Source organism: Lytechinus pictus, chromosome 8 (assembly GCF_037042905.1).
Source record: "Lytechinus pictus isolate F3 Inbred chromosome 8, Lp3.0, whole genome shotgun sequence".
Lineage (NCBI taxonomy): Eukaryota > Metazoa > Echinodermata > Echinoidea > Temnopleuroida > Toxopneustidae > Lytechinus > Lytechinus pictus.
Window position 1 is genome coordinate 22839453 of NC_087252.1, and position 15186 is coordinate 22854638.

General features: G+C 35.7%; 1 protein-coding gene across 1 annotated transcript in view; it reads left to right on the forward strand.

Annotated features, from left to right (window-relative positions):
- The first annotated feature begins 10752 nt into the window (after positions 1-10752).
- The window catches only part of LOC129266210 (ABC transporter G family member 20-like), a 34348-nt gene continuing 29914 nt past the window's right edge, over positions 10753-15186 (forward strand). The window contains exon 1 of the mRNA XM_064103787.1: positions 10753-10856. The gene's annotated coding sequence lies outside the window, so the exon portion shown is untranslated. The remainder of the gene's footprint in view (positions 10857-15186) is intronic.

Here is a 15186-nt window from a genome sequence, read left to right on the forward strand (position 1 = left end):
TGACCTCTTCCCAATTGACTTTCCGGGTCGTGCCTTTTGGATGACCCCGGGGGAGAAGCAACCTTTCCTCCGCGGGGTATGCCGTTGCAGCGGGTGGTCTTGTTGCTAGCCATCCGACAAACTTTTGACCAATCACAGCCCGGGGATGGATGCATATCAAATCAGTCAATGACAGCGAGCCAATCAAAACGATTGCGTAACGAAATATCGGACATACATTTTATTGTATTATACTGAGCGAATTAATTGTCATCGCTGGCTATGCAGGTTTATCAAATACTCAGATGGATAAGTAGAATTAACGAGTCTTTGTATAGTATTGGAGTATTTGGCTTTGCCGGAGATAAATCGCGTACTAAATTCATTTCTTGTAATTGAATATTCGGCATGTGCTTGTGATGTTGGTAAATATTTAAACGATTGCCCACACTACATGGTTTCAAAATGTACATTTCTTTTCCTTTTCATTTTCTCTACAGTAGATTATATCAAAATTAAATTAATAGCAAACTTCCATCTCATTTCTATTAATGAAGTACTATGTTGTTTGATTGTTTATATCTTATTGTTTTCAATTCCATTATTATCGTCATCATCATTTCCATATCTATATCGTAGTTATTTACCACAGAATTGTTTTATTTTGATTTAAAAAAAACTGAGCTCGGGCTTCGCGCTCACATTGTTTATTTAGGCCTTATGAAATATCTGATCTTGTTAATTTTTTTTAAGCAGGTATTTCTGCATTTATTAATAAATCAAAATTACAAATTTATAACAATGATATAACATCAAACGTACATAATGATCAAATTACAAAGGTTACAATTGTATAGTAGTTAAGTAGATATAGACATAATTCATGTAAACAATAACAAATGAATTTAAATGCAGAGGCCAGCTATCGTAAGCTGAAAGCTTGAAATAATAGCAGCCAGGGTAAAATGAGAATGAAGCTAAAATATGAGAATAAAGGTAAAATATTCTTAAAACGTAAGCCTTCGGTTACAATTCCCTTCCCCCTAATTCAAAACAAAATAAAACAAAGCAAAAGAATCTGCTTTTAGCAGACGATAGATGTGGATGAAATTATCCCCCCCCCCTCTATTTGGGAAAGATGAAGCCGTCCCTGCCCACTCGTGAAAACTCAACAAGCCCTGCTTTTTAGTGGATCCCTCCATTTTCTCAACATTTATTTAAATAGTAAAGATGAATAAAAGAAATTATACGCAAAATGCTTTATCATGAATAGTCTACAGTTATTATTATGATTATCTAGTTCATTTTAAATATCATTATTAATATGATTATCATATTGTTTAGTGTCTATTGTAAATATTTATTTATCTATGTCATATTGTCATACTGTATATATTTGTATATTTATTTATTTCTTTGTAATGATTTCTTTTACTGTTAAATTGACTTGAGTTGAAATGAAAATAAACCAAACCAAACTGAACTGAACTGTCAACAAGATGGGGTTGCCACGCAGTCAAGCTTAGCTTATAGTGGCAACCCCTGCAACCTTCTAACAATCGATATATATTAATAGAAAATGCAATTATGTTCAATGTTTTGCTTGTCAGTTATACGTATATTATTGTTGTATTTTCTTTGTTCATGTGTTTATGAAAAAGTGTTGCAGAAACCAATAAATGAAATGAAATGAAACAAGATCGATTAAAGTTGAATGTCTGAGCGTGATGTTTTTGTAACGTGGTACTAATGACTGTAGCTAGTGTGGGATTAGTCAATTCGTAATACGTGTTGCTATGTCAGTGTCTTATGCAACATGTATCATTCGAACAAGCCCATCCCATGCACGGGGAACGTGTTTTTTTTCTTATTTTATGAGGTGGGTGGGGGCATTTTTCTCATTATCGATTAGTCCAAAGAAAGTTAAGAAGATATAGAAAAGTTGCATCAAATATAAATCGAGATCTATTTGACTATGTTGATGCTTATCAGGGCTAATGTCTGCCAATTTGCGTAAATCGCTATTTCAGTCCATTTTGTCTGAGCTTTCTGACATTTTCATGGATAATAAATAGTCAAACAGAAAAATCTATACATGAACCGGTTGACTAACAGATTAACAATAGTATGCACATTATCAAACAAATGTTGTTCTTGATGACACCCTGAAAACAAGCCCGATAATAAGCCAGTTCGGAGTTCCATTCTTCACATCACTGGCGGATCAAGGCGATTGGGGGGGGGGGGGGTAAAGCCGGCCCGTGCCCCCCTTTTGAGAGGCAAACTTAAAATTTGTAATGTAAAAAAAATGCCGTTAAAACAGAAATGAGTCCCCTTTGGAAAGTGGAGACTTTTTTTTTTGCTTGACATTTTTTTTCGTGGACGAAATATCCTGAATTTTTGTTTTTTCTTTCTTTTTTTCTTCGTTTTGCTTGTCAAATCAGTTTTTCCTTGGGAAAATGTGTCCCCCCTTGGAAAATCCTGGATCCTTCTGCTGCGCATGATCAGAAGACAGTCATTCGTACTAAAAGTGACATGGTGGTTAAATATCTAATGAGATAAGCACCAACTTTGATGTCTTGATTATTCATAATTTCTTTTGAATTTTGTTTTTCATTAGATGCACACAAAACAACAATGCGTCCACTAGCGACTAGTATTTCATTGGCCATGTTGGCCATGATTGTTATGGCAACTTGTTGCATTCAAAGTAAAAATGCAACAAATACTTTCATAGAGTGTTCATTGGTGTGATATTCTGCATCCTGCTATATGTAAGGCATGCTTACATAATATCTTGCTTTGAAATCTGCCTATCATAATGTAAAAAAATGAAAGTTCATTTGACCAAAATTGCCCATGATCGAGGGAATACCGAACTGTACTGACCGCACATAAATGTTGTTGGCGCTAACAATGCACGAACAGAGGCCCTGTTACAACCTATAATGAGGCAGTGATGCCTGATACATTTTAACTACATATTTTTTTTATAAAATTCACCAATTGTGTGCTCGAAATTCTTTAAGAAATTCAATAGCGCCCCAGTGATAAGCTCGGTCGCTTCGCTTGCAGGTTTTCGACTTTCAAACATTTTTACGCGTCATGCCCCCCCCCCCCTCCCCAGAAAAACAAATCTGTGTACGGCCGTGAACATAGCAACACTCAGCTATTGATTTAAAAAAAATATTTTTTTTTTAGGTTGAATTAACGGTACTTGGTTTACCAGGCACCTACCTATTAAAAGTAACGCTTATGTGTTTTCAATAACTTGTCCTGCATGATGCACATGTTAAATAGATATATACCTGCTGGCAACTATAGCATGAAAAGCTATTATATCGAAGTGGGATGGCCTTTGTGCTAACATCGAACCACTCCTCACACTTCACCCCCAAGTGCATTTAAAAGCGATAAAAATATTCGTTATACAAAGCCTATTATATTTTAACAATAACGGCATTCCTAATGCGGGATTGAAAGGGAAAACCCCGAAAGTTGTTATTGTGATGATGATTGTTTTTTTATGTAGAGGCCTATACAATTTTTTGTTTGCCTGTTGTGTCCATGTAGGAAAGAATACAACGTCTCACAGTGTGGAATACAGTGTGAAATAGGGTTCAAATGGCACGACATCCACCCTCTACGCCGATGGCTTCTTTGGGTGGCATTGAAATGATAGGGATTCATCTTGGTTATAAAATGTTGTGTTGAAAGGAGAACATAATGGTGAAAGTTAGGAAGAAATCGGACAAGCAATAATGAATCAAATCAAGAAAGTTATGGCTGCTTTAAAATTGAGATCTCTAAGACTATGTAGATTTCAAATTGGCAACTGGGTAAGTCAAAAAGCCAGTTCGTAGTTCCTCTCTGCGCATGATCAGAGGAAGGTCATTGGTACTAAAGTGACATGGTGGTTTAAAATTTAATGAGATAAGCACCAACTTTGATGTCTTGATTATTCATATATTCTTTTGCATTGTGTTTTTCATTTATATCCACAAAAACAACAACAACGCGTCCACGAACATCTGGTATTTCACAGTTTGCCAAGTACATTGTACAACATGCTATAAAATGCATTCAAAGTAGAAATGTAACAATTCCTTCATAGAGTGTTCATTGGTGTCAGGGGCCGCGGAACGGTTTTCAAAGTGGGGGGGGGGGGGGGCTGACCATGCTAAAAATCACAATCATATGGTCATTTTTACGTTTTTGTACACGGTTTTGGAAAAAAGTGGGGGGGGGGGGGGCTGAAGCCCCCCGAGCCCCCCCCGGTTCCGCGGCCCCTGGACTGTGCTATTCTAGTCACCTGGTCTATTCCCTTTCTTCATACTGCTATGTAAGGCATGCTTACGTAATATCTTGCTTTGAAATCTGCCTATCATAATGAAAGAAATTAAAGGTCATTTGACCAAAATTGTCCATTAAGTAACTACGAACTCGTCTATTATGACAAGGGCAAGGACAACCCATAGGCACTGAACTTATAGGTCAAACGTAGGCCTACTCATTATCAGGGATTTGCGGTTTTCTCTCAAGCATATACTCATTCCCCGGGGCAGTAATCTAAATATATAACCCAGGTAGTATATTGTTATATGTCCTCATGAAATAAAAATATAATTTGAAGTAAAAAATTTTCAGAAAGACATTCAAGTCGTTTTATATATTGGAGTTCATGGACGAGTAGTCCTTGCCCCACATCACTATGACATCACATATGCGGCCAATTCTCTTTTGGTGTAGATATTATAAAAAATATCTATGACTTTAACAAAATAATAACTTTCTTATTGTCTGTCGGATATTGTTCAAACTTTCACCTATCAACTTGTCTGATTTTTCTTTTCCATCTCATAACAAAAAACAAGGTTTCATTTGGGTTGGATTCCCCTTAAGTGGTTTCCTCACCCTTTGCCTTCCTGTTTCGTCACCCTCCCCCTATCCTGGCCTCTTTTGCATCCATAGGCGGAATCCCAGGGGGAACAGGGGGACGCATACCCCTACCCAAAATAGTAGTCGAGACACAATATCAAATGTCCCCCTATTAGTTTTGGTATTTTATGATGGAAAGAAATACAACATTCAAAATCGAAATAAAACATGTATTTTGGACGAGATGACCTTACTTTTTGGGTGATAACCCTTTTTTTTCTTTTTTTTTTGCTTGTCAAATTTTCCAGCCCCTGGTCCCCCTGCCTTTGGGGAGAGATTTCCGCCCTTCTCTGCATCCACTTAAAGCAGCAGCAAGAGCACACACTCCAAAAGTATGTTAAATCGAAGGAACGAGGATTGACATAACAATAATATTAATTAAGCGCTTTTACATCGGAACGACGCGCTTAGAGACGCCGCGACGTCTCGAAGCGCTTTACAGATTACTGTGTTTACACTTGATCCGCTTTTGGTTCAGAACCAAAAGCCGATGCAGAATCGGATTTTGGTTTATCTTGCACTGCGTTTACACGCTGTTACAGGATGTTTTTTTATGGCAATTGGACAATGATGATAAATGTGAAGCTTGTAATATCAAAGAAGATTTAATACATGCTTTTTTGTATTGTAGTTTGAATAGGCATTTCTTTTATAAGTTATTCATAATGATTAAAAATGTGTATGACGTAGACCTTTGTTTTCATGTGGATATTTTGTTGAAAAATTACAAAGAAAAGAAGATTGATGATATTATAACAATAGCACTTTGGAGTATTTATAAGATGTTAATTTTTAGAAACTTACATAGAAAAGAAGAAAGAGAAAATAAATCATGGTTTAATTTTCTCTAAGAATTGAAATTAAGATTAGATATCAATAAGATTCTGAGGAAAAGAAGAAAGAAAGAAATGCATAATTTGCCTGTTGCTTTGGAAATGTATCTATGAGTTTTGTCTAAAAACGATGTGTATATGAAATGAATTTTTGTTGAAAATAAATGCCCCTGTTATGGGTGAAAGAGAGAAAGAAAAAAAAGTTATGCTTTAAAATTGAGATCTCTAAGACTAGGTAGATTTCAAATTGGCAACTGGGTATGACAAGGGCAAGGACAACCTATAGGCACTGAACTTATAGGGCAAACGTAGGCCTACCTATTATCAGGGATTTGCGGTTTTCTCCCAAGTATATACTCATTCCCCGGGGCAGTAATCCAGGTAGTATATTGTTATATGTCCTCATGAAAGAAAAATATGAAGTAAAACTTTTTTTTAAAAGACATTTAAGCCGTTTTATGTCCGGGGGGGGGGGGGGGTAGTCAAATGTATTTGGTACACATGCGTGACCAAATTATTTCCAAACACCTCCTAAAAGATTTTTTTTTCTCTGTGTGCAAAATAACACCCTACACAAGTTTTTCGCGGGCTTTATTTACAAATTTTGGCCCCTAAACAGGTTGTCACCAGAATATGACCCCGGGGAAAAGGCTTGGGGGAAAAAAACATACCCTGAACCCGTTTGGCTACTCTTAAAAAAAAGCTTTGGAAAAAAATACCCTAAATACGTTTGACCCCGCTATTGACCATTGACCAGTCTTTCAAAACCACCCTTTTCCTTGAAAATATGTGTTTTTTACACCCTGAACGAGTGCACGCGCGGCCCTCGTCCAAAACTGAAAAAGAGCCCCTTTAAACGTTCTTTAGGTCACGCATGTGTACAGCAATATATTTGACTGCCCCCCCCCCGTATAGGAGTGCATGGAACAGTAGGCCTTGCCGGACCGTCCTTGCCCAACATCACTATGACATATGAGGCCAATTCTCTATGGGTGTAGAGATTATATAAAATATTGTGACTTTTGACAATTCAAACTTTCTTACTGTTTGTCGGATATTGTTCAAACTTTCACCTATTAACTTGTCTCATTTTTTTTTCCTCTGAAAAGGTTTTATTTGGGTAAGATTCCCCTGTAGGGGTTTTCCTTCCCCCTTGCCTTCCTTTCTCGTCACCCTTCCCCAATTCTTGCCTCTTTTGCATCCATGGGCGGAACTCCCAGGGGGGGGGGGGCAGGGGGACGCGTACCCCTCCCCAAAATAGTAGGCGAGACACAATATCAAATGTCCCCCTATTATTTTTGGTATTTTATGATGGAAAGAAATACAACATTCAAAATCGAAATAAAACATGTATTTTGGACGAGATGACTTACTTTTTGGGTGATAACCTTTTTTTTTGCTTGTCAAATTTATTTTGGTCGAAATAACCTTACATTTTGGGTGATAACCTTTTTATTAATTTTTTTTAATTATTTTATTTTTTACTTTTTTGCTTACTTGTCAAATTTTCCAGCCCCTGGTCCCCCTACTTTTGGGGAAAGATTTCCGCCCTTGTTTACATCCACTTAAAGCAACAGCAAGAGCACACACTCCAAAAGTATGTTAAATCGAAGGAACGAGGATTGACATAATAATAATATTAATTAAGCGCTTTTACGTCGGAACGACGCGCTTAGAGACGCCGCGACGTCTCGAAGCGCTTTACAGATATATTACCCCGGTCATTGGATCCCTGGGAAGCATTCCAACAAGACTCGGTTCCAAGACTCAACTGCTATAAGCATACTACATGTACTACAAAGGCTACCGGGTACTCATTTTAACACCTGGCTGGAGAGTGGCAAAGTGTTGATTGTCGCCTTGACATAACATTTTGACATAATATTCCTTTTTTTTTTTTTTTTTTTTTTTTTTTTTGGGGGGGGGGCATCTTTCGAGCCCCCCCCATCTGTACGCCAGAGATATTTAGGCCCATATACAAACGAGGGCTGACAACCCATACATGACCGAAGACCGATCAAGGATTCAAGTACATATCTAGGCCCCAAAAGCAGTCCAGGATCCTCAGTCACATGAGGCCTTTCCTTGTTGTACAGCCTCCGGTGTAGTGTTTCAGTATTAAAGGAAAACCCTGTCATCGATAAAATGAGAATCGGGACCCCCCCCAAAAAAAAAAAGAAGATGATAATGAATAAATAAATGAATAAATAAATAGAATAAAAAATAAAGTATAAGAAAAAATAATTATAATGATAATGATAATTAAAAAAATAAATAAGAAAATAAATAAATGAATAAATAAATAAATGAATTAATTAATGAATAAAAGGGTATTCAAAAATCTTTATCAGAGGGAGGAAAGACGTGGACAATGACCTGAAGATGTGACCTTCAACATTATCGTCATTTTTTTCAACTGTGGTCCATGGTGTGATAGGACGCTTTGCTCTGATGTAAATCACCATGACCTTTGATGACTGAGACAAGAATTTACATAATTTCATACTCGATGTGTGAGAGATTAAACCTCAAAACGCATTTCAGTATCACCGTCACTGAATTGGTAAAACGTCGTATATCAAGATTTAACATTTTTGTGAATAGGCTGAATAGCGCTGAAAACCCCCTCGATTTTATTCAAAAAAAATTTACACAATCATACTGGACATTTGTAAAGACCTATACTTTTGCGCAAGGGCGACCAAGCATCAAGGGGCGTTGCGTGTGGTCGGGGTCCCCATCTATGGGGGAACGTTTAACCCTGTGGCTTTAGGCCTACATTTAAAACGTTGGATATTTTTTGGGTATATAAGAGGCCAGGAAAGAGGGAAGAGAAGGAATATAACACGAAAACGCAAATTATGATAAACAAATAATATAGGGGGAAGCTGTTATGTATGGGCAGTTATTGTATTAGAATACTTTTTATCTTTATCTAACTGGATACGTACTTTCAAACTTCATTTATCAGTGTATATTAAAATAAATTTCACTTTCATTTGATGTAAGATCAGAGTCGGCCTGACCCGTGCTGACACGAGAATGGATTATTTTAAAATTATCGTCATTATTGTCAAATTTTCGATATTGATACGATCCTCGAAAAAGGGTTACCGGTCAAAATAACATTTTCATTGTCAAATTCACTTGATTCTAGTTGAGCAATCCTAGTGAAATTGATTGTTGATCATAGTGATTCATGGATATTGCCAAATTAATATGATGAACTTTAATAGTCGAATTAGACTATCCTCACCAAATTGACGCGATCCTAGTCAAACTGACAATATTGTAGTCATATATTGACCAGATTCTAGTCAAACAACGTGACGAGGAAACTGAGACCATCGGGACAAACAAGTCACACCGCTTAAAATTGACACAGTTTCAGAGAAATAAAAATCTTCCACATGGTATATGTATGCATAATTTTTATCTTTGATCCGGTATATATTATGCAGTATTAGCTTAATTTCATTTGACTAAAGAATCGAGTCAAGTTAGAATTTCGAATGTATTGGTCAATGACTCGTGACTATATAGGTTTTATATTGTGAGTGAGGGGGCGGTTATTTCAATGTGTATTAATGTAGTAAAGATAGTAGTAGTAGTAGTAGTAGTAGTAGTAGTAGTAGAAGTAGCAGCAGCAGCAGCAGCAGAAGTAGTAGTAGTAGTAGTAGTAGTAGTAATAGTAGTAGTAAAAGTAGTAGTAGTAGTATTAGTAGTAGTAGTAGTAGTATAGAAGTGATAGTATTAGTAGTCGTGGTCGCTCTTCAATCTCTCCAGATTATACGAGCAAGTTTCTTTCGTAAGTAGGACTTATGCAAAGGAACGCGCATGTGACGTCAAATCATCCGGCGACGATTATGTGAATGAAATTATCTAAAAAAGGGTAACTAAAGAGGGAGCCAACAGAAATTTAAGATGCGACACCATAGAGGCTTTTACCCACCTCTATAGGGCCGACACACGAACAGCCCATCCGAAATTCTAATGGAACTCTCTAACAGCAGGGACAGTGCTATACGGGGGGGGGGGGGGGCGCAGGGGAATACCGCCCCATATTATTTTTCAGTAAGTGAAAAGGTAGAAGGAAAAGGAAGGAAATGAAAAAAAAAATAAGAGAAGAGTAAAGGAAAGAGTATATCGAGTTAGAGAGGTATAGGTAGTGTCACTCCAGTAATTAAATTGAGAGAGAGAGAGAGAGAGAAAGAAAAAAACACCTAGGCGGTCACCTGGCCCCATCCACAATAAAGCCCTGAAATATATGTGAAAAAAATCACTATTTTGTAAATTTTTCAACTACTAGGATTTTTTTTACGGTAAACTTTTCATGATACGCACTGTAAGAGATCCTCGAGTACTCTTTCATATCCCAACGATGGATTAATAAAAACCCCACTAATATAATAAACACACATTCAAGAACACACTTGTCGAATCGTCGAGTTTGGGTGGTCCTTTTCAGGACCAACACTTGTCCCAGAAAGATACATGGTGTATCGTGAAACCTACTACACCATGTATACTGTTCTTCTTCGCCATGGAAACCTTCAGAAGTTATAATAAACACATATTAAAAGTTAAATACAACTACGATTCGCTTAAAAAATTGTTTAAGTTTTTATCAACATTTGGTTAATTCACTTTCTTTCAACCCAAACCAGAGGAATACGGTAGTAATGTTCAAGCACGATGAGGGAAGAGGAAGATGAATACATAAATCAAAGACGATATGCCGGGGAAACCAAAACTAATACGCCTATTTTCTGTTCTGTTTCGAATCTGATCGTGGAGTTCCATGAGATAGATGGGCAAACAGAAAACATCTACACGTTCATATCAAGGTAAGAACATAATTTGCAACAAGTCTGTCGCTACCAACGGTTATCTAATCAAGTAAATAGTTAATCTTTGATTGAGGGATTATCTAACATTAATCGACAGAGTACTTGAGATGTTTGACTTTGAACCTTGAGATCACCAAGGAGTTTCTTGATCTAATACGATGGTAAGGTAAAGTATGTTTCAGTCAAGAAACTCAGTGGCTTTCTATCCTTAACGGCTGCTGTAGGAATCCGGAAGATCAGGAATAGCTTCGTGCATGTAAGTGGCATCTCTATTTTACACGGTTCCTCGGATTGGATTAAAAGTCATTGGTTGGTCGCACGTATACGGCGGGCTTGTACTGAAATATTTAATACTGTATACGCGGTGTGATAGATCTCGATTTAGATTTTGATGCAATTCGTGTTAACTAGATCAATCAAAGAGCAAAGTTTTTATGTCAATGTATTTTTCGAGGCGATTTATAAGAAAAATAATTCTTATACGGAAAGATGGTTTATCAGTATTAGTCATAAAGAAAGACACAGGGCCTGAAAGATCATAAACGGGGAGGCTCAGAATTTTGTCAATTTCTTTTAAAGACGTTAAATTGTAACATGTATTGTTTTTCCATTGGATCATATTTTTAACTTATTACTCTCAACGGGATGCTTTCCTGAGCTATTGAAAATAGCCAAAGTAATCCCGATTTATTAAAAAAGATGATCCTACTCAAGTTACAAATTATCGGCCTATTTCCCTCTTACCATGCATATCAAAAATGTTAGAAAGATTTGTTTACAAAAGATTGGATTCCTTTTTGTCATTTAATAAGATTATTACACCAGCCCAGTTTGGATTCAGAAAAAAATTCTCTACCGATTTCGCAATAACCAAATTGCTGGACAAAGTTGTAAACTCACTTTCAAAAAAGAATCACACCATTGCTTTATTTATGGACCTAAGTAAAGCTTTCGATACCATTGACCATGGTATTTTACTTCATAAGTTGTATAATTACGGGATAAGGGGCATTGCTTGGTCATGGATTAAGAGTTATCTTTCCAATAGGCAACAATACGTTTTTATCAATGATGTTAAATCTCCTGTATCGTTTATCAATTGCGGCGTCCCGCCGGGTTCTATTCTGGGACCTTTGTTATTTTTAATATACATTAATGATATAGTAAATACATCTTCCATTCTTTCTTTCATCTTATTCGCCGATGATACTAATATTTTGTTATCTCACAAGAACTTACCAGAATTAATAAATATAATGAATTTAGAATTAAATAAAGTTTCATCATGGTTTAAATGTAATAAGTTATCTCTTAACATAAGTAAAACTCATATAATGCATTTTCAAATCATCTCATAGAAATGAAAATTTTACACAAGATATAAAAATTGATAATGTGCCTTTATAAAAAAGAATACGTAAAATTCCTTGGTATCACAATAGACAAGCATGTATCATGGACTCCGCACATAAGCAACGTGTCTTCCTCTGTAGCTAAAGGAATTGGAATACTATGTAGACAAAAAAAAATCTTACCAGAGAAATCTCTTGTTATGATATATAATATATTGATTTTACCATATATTCACTACTGTAACCTCATTTGGGGGAATAGCTGCAAGACAAGGCTTTATCATATACTTTTATTGCAAAAGAAAGCGGTTAGAATTTGTTCAAAATCTGCATATCTTTCACATACAGACCCTCTTTTTTATCGTCTGAAAATATTTAAGATGATATTAATACTTTACAAATAGCACTGTTTATGTATATATATAATTGCGACATGCTTCCTCCAGTATTCACGGATTTATTTTCATATAATAACAATTTACACTCATATCCAACAAGAACATGCAATAATATTCACTTAAACAATCCCAGGACACTATTTGCACATAAAACACTAAGATATCATGGACCTGATAATTGGAAATGCATTGCCAGATTCACTCTAGCTGACAAGATCATTTTATTCCTTTAAACGAACTATAAAAGAAATGCAATTAAACCAATACCTAACAAATTAAAAAAAGATAATCATTACCATTGTTATCATTATTTTAATTAGACATTGACTTTTATCTAGAACAAGGATAAATTAAAATCAAACAACAAAACGTGTTATTTTCTAAAATTCCATGCTAAGGACCAAGCATCTCCCTCCCCCCCCCAGTCCCTCATGCACCTGCACGTTTAATGACAATAGATATTAATTATTTTGGCTATATTCCAGGGTTGTTACGTTTTCAAGCTTTGCTTTTGTGACGACCCTTGCAACCATCCTATTTATTGTGTAACAGAAAATACCACTTAATGATTTTCATTTATGTAAGATATGTTTGAGGATTTATATACAAAACTATTGTTCATTATCTTGATGTCAAGTTTCAGATATGTATTTTCTTGTCCAGAATTTTGTTATGAAAAATGTTGCAAAAACCAATAAATGAAATGAAATGAAATGAAATGAAAGCACAACAAAGTTTTCACTTGGGAGGGGTCGGGGATATTATCACTTTAAAAGGGAAGTATTTCACACAAAACACGTTAGACACAATGCAAATTTAGGGCAGGGATATAGGCATGTGCCCCCCATGCAACCTTTCAGGTAGTATATATCCACATCTGCAGAGGGTTTACGTGCGTATCGATTAACTTGATATTTTTGCATTTACGCAGTTCTTTAGTAAAATCATAAAAACGTGTTAAACCTCCAATTTATCGCGATGCCTCAACATTTCTTAAACTCTCCCAATATTCAAGCATAGACCTAACTGATACACTGAATTTTTTTCTAATGAGGATGATAACTTAATTCATCAACATCTTCTAATAAATGCAAAAACGGGGACAATCTTGTGAGATATTTTTTGTTAATTCTATGGGCTGTTACAGATATTAATACTTAGTAATAGTAGTGTAAGTAGAAGTAGTTGCTGCAGCAGTAGAAGTAGTATAAGTAGGAGTAGAAGTAGTAGTGGTAGTAGTAGTAGTAGTAGTAGTAGTAGTAGTAGTAGCAGCAGCAGCAGTAGTAGAAGTAGAAGTAGTAGTGGTATTAGTAGAAGTAGTAGTAGTAGTAGTAGTAATAGTAGTAGTAGTAGTAGAAGTAGTAGTAGTAGTAGTAGTAGTAGTAGAAGTAGTACTACTACTACTACTACTACTATTACTACTACTACTACTACTACTACTACTACTACTACTACTACTACTACTACTACTACTACTGCTTACACTACTACTAAGTAGTAATAGTAGTGTAAGTAGAAGTAGTTGCAGCAGCAGTAGAAGTAGTAGCAGCAGCAGCAGTAGTAGTAGTAGAAGAAGAAGAAGTAGTAGTAGTAGTAGTAGTAGTAGTAGTAGTAATAGTAGTAGTAGTAGTAGTAGTAGTAGTAGTAGTAGTAGTAGTAGCAGCAGCAACAGTAGTAGTAGTAGAAGTAGTAGTAGTAGTAGTTGTAGTAGCAGTAGTAGCAGTAGTAGTAGTAGTAGTAGTAGTAGTAGTAGTAGTAGTAGTAGTAGAAGTAGTAGTAGTAGTAGTTGTAGTAGCAGTAGTAGTAGTAGTAGTAGTAGTAGTAGTAGTAGTAGTAGTAGTAGTAGTAGTAGTAGTAGTTAGTACTAGTAGTAGTAGTAGTAGTAGTAGTAGTAGTAGTAGTAGTAGTAGTAGTAGTAGTAGTAGTAGTAGTAGTAGTGTTAGTAGTAGTAGTAGTAAAAGGAGGAGCAGTAGGAGTAGTAGTAGTAGTAGTAGTAGTAGTAGTAGTAGTAGTAGTAGTAGTAGTAGTAGTAGTAGTAGTAGTAGTAGTAATAGAAGTATAAGTTATAAGTAGTAGTATTTTTCAAGTGAGTTGGAAGAATTTGCGTTTTCTTTCTTTGGTTAAAGTTCTCAAACTGATAAGATTACATGTTTTTATCAAACGCAAACATGATTATTAAGTACTTGAATTAATAAATGCTCGTCATCTCCTCGCTTGTGAAAGATTACAGCACAACCTACCTAGACTGGTTATGTCTGGTCGACACTTAGATTGTGAATCCATCTATTAACCTATTTGTCGATTGAAGGTCACTCAAGAAAATTTCGTAAAATCATCGATTGGGTATGTAATGATAGTGGGCTCCCGTTCAGAAATATTCCAACGAAGTATGAATGAACAGATAAGTTACAGTAGTTAATATCTATATATATATATATATATAATTGTGATGAGCAAGGACCTTAACATTGCGTGGGTGCTTCAGTGAGTAATATATTGGCGAAGAAGCTCAAAAAGCATTGAAGCTAGAGACGTAGCCTGGATTTCTTCAAGTTTTATTAGTACAAGCTTTACATTTAGTAGGGCCTTCTTCAGGTACCTGAAGATGTAAAAGACATAATGGCTTTACAATTACCATGCATATATTTGGATTAATTTACTAAATATAGGTATATCTTAAAAGAAAATGTTTTACATCGGTAATGTTTAATTAGGATTATCCATATATATATATATATGTGTGTGTGTGTGTGTGCGAGGGTGTGTATATAAACCTATATATGTATACATATATAGGTTTATATTTACCCCCATATATATATATATATATATATAT